Source organism: Malus domestica, chromosome 09 (assembly GCF_042453785.1).
Source record: "Malus domestica chromosome 09, GDT2T_hap1".
Classification (NCBI taxonomy): Eukaryota; Viridiplantae; Streptophyta; class Magnoliopsida; order Rosales; family Rosaceae; genus Malus; species Malus domestica.
In genome coordinates, this window is record NC_091669.1 from 27,280,547 (window position 1) to 27,287,143 (window position 6,597).

Consider the following 6,597-nt stretch of genomic DNA (forward strand, 5'->3'; position numbering starts at 1 on the left):
CGAGGACGTCGGGCCCCTAAGGGGGGTGGATTGTGACATCCCACATCGCCCAGGGGAGTGATCCTTAAATGTATATTCACATCCTTACCTAGCACGAGGCCTTTTGGGAGCTCACTGGCTTCGAATTCCGTAGGAACTCCGAAGTTAAGTGAGTTCGTGCAAGAGCAATCCCATGATGGGTGACCCACTAGGAAGTTCTCGTGTGAGTTCCTAGAAACAAAACCGTAAAGGCGTAGTCGGGGCCCAAAGCTGACAATATCATGCTATGGTGGTGGAGCGGGCCTGGATGTGGTGGACCCCGGGCCGGGATGTGACACAGTTGATTTCTCTTTCATACAAGCTTTCCCTCTTTTCCTGAAACTACTTACAATAAAAACTTTTACAACGTACTAGAGAACAACTCCGATTATGTAGCTGGGCCTTGTCAAGCTGATCACGATGCCGACTAGTGACAATGACAATAAGATAATGTACATATGAATTTGTTTCCCTGTGAATGAGGAATGCTTTGTCAACTTGAGAACTCCATCTTTCCAGGAAATGATGATGTGCTTGAACGGCTCCTTGAGCTTTCACTTCCAGATTTTTGACTTATCACATCCTTAAACACAAGTGAAGGAATGAATAAACAAATAAACTGGAAGAAAACATAGAAATAGAAAACCACAAACACAAGCGTTATGGCATGTATGTAGTTCAGGTTTTATGTTATGCAACTCACTTGTATCGAAGGATTCGAGCGTTGTCTCAGTGAGAATACTCCAGTAGCACCAAGCATGACACAATTCAAGCTCTCATCGGCAAGTGCTCTCAATCTGTTAAGTTCAGGCAGCACAACCTTGCCAAGATCTGGCCTGTCCTTTCGCTTCATTTCAGCACACTGTAAACAGAGCTTGGCAAACTTCAAGGCTTCCTCAACTGGCCAATCAGGAACAGCAGGGTCAAGCATCTCAACAAAAGTCCCCGTCTCAATAGCCTGTTCAACGTGATGAGTCAACCCCATTGGTGGCTTGGCTGTTATAAGTTGTAAAAACATGACACCAAGTGAGTAGATATCAGATTTTGTCCCAAGCAAGCCAATTTGCTGATACTCTGGGTTGATGTAGCAAAATGTTCCGGCTGTTGATGTCATGTGATATTGAGTGACGGCGTTGGCTACAGATGGAGGGACAAGCCTAGCTAAACCTACATCACCGATGTTGCTCACATAGTTATGGTCTAGCAAGATGTTGCCGGGTTTTAGGTCACGATGTACGAGGGGTTCTGGCTTGGTCTGATGAAGGAACAAAAGTCCTGTCCCAATTTCTGCAGCAATTCGGAACCTTACCTGCCAAGGAATAACTGGGGTGTTACCTCTGCTGAAGAGGCGATCTTCCAAGGTCCCATTACCCATGTACTCATATACCAAGCAACCATAATCTGGGCAAGCTCCAAGGAGTAGAACCGTATTTGGATGTCGTATACAGCTTAATACCTCAACCTGAACAACTTAGGTCAGTCAGATAAATATCCACACTAATACATGATCAACAAATTGAATCCCCATTTAGATTAATGAGTATCAATAATCCTAGAATTCATGATTAAATAATGAGACCTAAGAGGATCACTGCATCAGAAACTACTCGCATGAGTGAAGTTCATATTATATTCTTTCTCATTTTACTTTCGTAATATTTTTCTGACATTATCTATGTTTTCTTTTACTTCTACCACAGGAAAACCACTCGATCAGTTTTATTTTCGAACAATATGGTCCCATTCTGGAAACAAATATGAAGTTCACTCTTTAATTAATTCATGATCAGATTTAACAAGTAATTACTTAATGGTTATCATTGTTTATGATAGGAAGAGAGTGTTGTATATTTGAAGATATATGGTAGTTAAAAATTGATCATGTTCCATGTCACAAACCTCCTGCTTGAACTGCGACTGTCCTTGAGCTGCTGTAGACATCGAAATTGCGGTGAAATAAATGTTCACCAACACATTAAAATTTTGACGTGTCAGGGCATACATGGCATATGCCACGTGTCATACAAATTGTACACATGGTGTGTGACTCAACAAAATAAGAAGAAATACCCTTGGAGGATTACACAAGTTTTTCTTCTCATTTTGGGCAATGACAAGGCAAGCACATTTCAATCCATTGAAGATCAAAACAAGGTTTTCTTCTCATTTTGGGCAATGACAAAGCATGCACATATCAAGTTTAAAATGATATTAAGTGGAAAATTAGGCCATAAAATTACCACTTCAAGTTTAAAATTGTATTAAGTGGGAAATTAGGCAATGGTGCTTGGAAAAGAAAAAAATATTTTGTGGTGGTGATTCATTCTCAAAGCCTATAAATAGGCTTCTACATCAAGGTATCATCAACCAATTCACAAATACATTTCTCTACTCCCAAATTGGAAGAGAATCCCCCAAATCTTTGAAGCTTTGAAACTCTAAAGCTCTCAAGCAAATCCCGAAGGATCAAGAAAGCCCTCTTCGTTCTTCATCAAATCCTCCTTCAAGATCAAGCCCCAACGGCCCTTGAAGAACTTCCACCAATTCAAGATCAAGTCTCGACGGTCCTTGAAGAAAGTGTTCATCGTCCACACATCCGTTCATCCTAAGATCAAGCCCCAACGGCCCTTTGGATCAACAACATCAACAAATCCACACAACTGTTCATCCTAAGATCAAGCCCCAACGGCCCTTTGGATCAACAACATCAACAAATCCACACATCCGTTCATCCTAAGATCAAGCCCCAACGGCCCTTTGGATCAACAACATCAACAAATCCACACAACTGTTCATCCTAAGATCAAGCCCCAACGGCCCTTTGGATCAACAATATCAACAAATCTACACAACATTTCTTCAAGATCAAGCCCCGACGGCCCTTGAAGAAGCTCCCAACCGTTCATCCAAAATTAAGCCTCAACGGCCCTTGGATCAACAACATCCATAAATCAACATCTTACGGAGATCGAATCAGAGGATCAAGTTAAAAGAGATCGTAACCCTACAAATCCATTAACACCAAAATCTTTCTTTGTACACGTTGTTCTTGTCTCTTTCGTTTCAGGAAAATTTCGTGTTCACAGCTGCATCTGGACGTAGAATTTTTATCGCCACTGGTGTGTGGTCTAGTTCACCTCTGTATACTGGCCCATAGCCTCCTTCACCAATATTTCGATCTTGTGAGAAATCATTCGTTGCCTTTTCAATCTCCTGAATTGTGTATTTCCTGTACCTAAGATCATATGACCTTGCTTGAAGTGCCTTATTCTTCTCTTCGGATTCTTTAAGAGCTTTCATTTCTGCAACCCTTCTTTTTTGTGCTTCCAATTCAGCAATCCTTTGAGCTGCTTCAGCTGCCTCAATGGCTGCCTTACATTTTGCTTTCTCCTTCTCCACGAGTGCCAATGCAACTTCCTCAGCATGTCAAGCCGCTTTTAGCCTTTGTTCATCTTCCATTTTCCACTGGTTAATTTCTTTTTCCTGTGATGATTTTTTGGTTAGAACATATGTTAAACAAATTCTATGCTCGATTAAGGTATCGTATAGTATAGACCTTGTGTTTTTCTATCAGAGCTTCCTTGCATGCTGTACTGTACATTTCCATTGTTTGTTTCAGCTCTAGCTTGAGCCTCCTCATCTCAGATTCCACATCGTCCTGTTATTGTCGAGGAGAATGGTATTAGATTTTGACGAAAGGTTTATATAGTAGGAGGCCTTGCAGATTCCAATGTTTACAATATATGCTGGCAATTATCTTAAGTACCATATTTTGTGATGATGACGATGATTTTCCACTGTCAATTGAACATGATGACATTTCACATTGCAAAGAGCCCATATCTAAAAACTTGTGTCTTGAGTAAGATGATGTAGGGCTTCTGTTGTCCCCGTCCGAGCCGATTGAAAGTCGAGAGTTCATTCCTGATTCTACTCCAAAGTCGCAGCGAGGTGACATACGATCAATGCTTGGCCTTCCACTACTTACAAATGATATATCAGTTTCTGGTGAAAGCTCATATGATTTGTCCATTGAGGGTCTTCCTCTTGCGAACGGTGACCTGTAAATCATTTTTGTTGGGTTAGCCCCTCTCATTGATCAGGTATTCCCTTTTTCATAGTTGTTCACACAAACATATCGGCTTTTAGAACTCCGACCGAAAAAGGCATAGCATTTGTGTATCTACAGCGTACCCTAAAAGAAGTCATCCGCGCATTGTATTCAGAGAATAAAAGCATCCAAATCCAAAACCAATTAGTTGCCAATGATGGATAAACTCTCAACATATATACATATATGCATTTCTAGAACATAGATATGCCTATGCACTCAAATGCGATAGGACTAGGAGATTAGGGCTTACTTGATTTGAATGTCACCATCTGGCTGGTTACGAGTAGAACAGTACTGCATCCTATCCGATGCTGCATTAATAAAAAAACTTCAGTCAATTAGCAACTAATGAAAAACACGATATATGATTATCGTGAGGTGGAAATAAACCTGAAGATCTGGCTTCAGAAACAGTGCTTGGTTGGTGTTGAACTTGACTACGTTGGGCAAAATTTTGGGGTGTGGAAGTAGCACATCGCATATACGACACCTTTCCTTTGCCAATCACATAAACAGAGCAAAAATCCGGTGCCCTTTTCGCCACTGTGCTTGGAACGTCAGTGAGCTTAAATCTTTTGTGGAACAGAACGTATAAAAAAAAAAAACAGTTTATGCAATTAGGTTTCTAATATTAGAACTGATATTGCCCAAAAAGAATATTAGAATTGATTAAGGTGTATATGTTATATACAAAAGAAGAATCTCAAACAGATGTATAAGAAAATGATGAGGAAATAGTTAATGATCACCTGAAAATTCCGCTTTTGGACGGTGTGCCAAGTACCAAAATCTCGATAGTGTTAACCATAACATAATCGATGATTGCGTTCGGAATGTCAGTGTCCTTGATTACCACTTCATTGCATTTTATCTGTTTCAAACATGACAAGGAAGTTGTTACTGACATTCCGAAAAAGTCATCCTGGTATCTTGTCTCTCAGTCTTGGATGAGATACTAATTCCAAATTCTTTCTCGCCTACTGACCTATTCTCATTCCAGGTGAGTAAACATATCGGGTGCATGATTATGACGTAGGAGAAAGAAATAGAAACTAATGAAGAAGCATAAATATAGTGGGAAAGGACTCACATTCTATTTGGAGCAGAAGGAACGGAAAGAAAGAAAGAGCCCTTGGGTTTGTTGGGGGTCGGAGCCTTAAGGGGAGGATGTTTGATCAACATGGAGCAATGTGAGAGGCTGGCCTCTGGCGAGAAGATGATCAACGGCCCATTTGATTGCATGTTCACTTCCTTTGTCCTTGTCGATGGCCACCGCCACCGACTCCTCTCTCTTTTCTCCTTGCCCTCTAACAATCCTCGACATTACCTTTAGTTAATTTTTTTTCTCGCTTAATTTATTTCTATAAAAAAATTAATTCATTCAAAGCTCTCCAATTAACAATTCACCAGCTGCTGACCTAGGTTTAAGAAACTCAGAAATTAAGCAATTAAGCTTCTTATTAAATTTAGAGATCAGTTTCTAGTATACTTAATTCGTGCTGGCATCAGTTGGCATTGCCTTGGAAGAAAAACATACATGCTCAAACCAATTAACTACATCTGCTAACATCCTTAATACGAATTAGTATCTTCTATTTAAAGTTGATTTTCTTGAATTTGTATAACAAAGTCTCGTTGGTTAAATTTATTTTTACCGACTATCATGGTGACTTCTGATTAATAAACATATATCAACTGTCGTATAATGTGTTCAACTAACATGATGACCAGCAACTATAATCTCTTCTCATCCTTTAGGGACTGTTTTGAGTCGTTGTAACTATTGTCTTGTCTTGCCAAATTTTGTGACTTGCTTAACAAGAAAATCTATAAGTTGGTAAGTTAAAAAATAGCTACGTTGCCATTGCATTTGCATGGTTCTAGAGCTTTTTTTTTTTTTTTTTTTTTTCGGTAGCAAGTTCTAGAGTTCTTGATAGAATATATATATATTAATTAATTTTGCTTCAGAGAAAATACTTTCTTTTGTAATTAGATGTGGTATTTTTTTGGGTTTTTATTTCAAATGATCTTTGAAATTGACTCACATGATGCGCAAGCAGCTTATCGTCTTGAAGGCCAAGTCTAAGGAAGAAGGGAGAACAATCAACTATAGCACATATGAGATGTTGGCAGGCCAGAATGCACGTAATCTTCTATAGCACAAGCGCATGATCAACTATGTGCATATTACGGTGGATGGACGGTCCAGAATGCAACCTCCACTCCCACTTGGTTTCTTTGGCATTGTGATTTTCGCAAGCGCACCATTTGCTACAGCGGAGGATCTCAAATCAAAACCAACATCGTATGCTGCAAATCGTATACATGATGTTGTAGTGCGCATGAAAAGAACGATTACCTTAGGTCAGCTCTTGACTATCTTGACGATTACCTTGGGATAATTTGTTGGGAGAGGCTGCCGATATATGATGCAGATTTTGGTTGGGGTCGACCTATGTTCATGG

The 6,597-nt window shown here is 39.8% G+C and overlaps 1 pseudogene; it reads right to left on the reverse strand.

The window, feature by feature from the left end:
* Positions 1 to 511: 511 nt before the first annotated feature.
* On the reverse strand, positions 512 to 5,456 carry LOC103444008 (U-box domain-containing protein 52-like; annotated as a pseudogene).
* Positions 5,457 to 6,597: the final 1,141 nt, after the last annotated feature.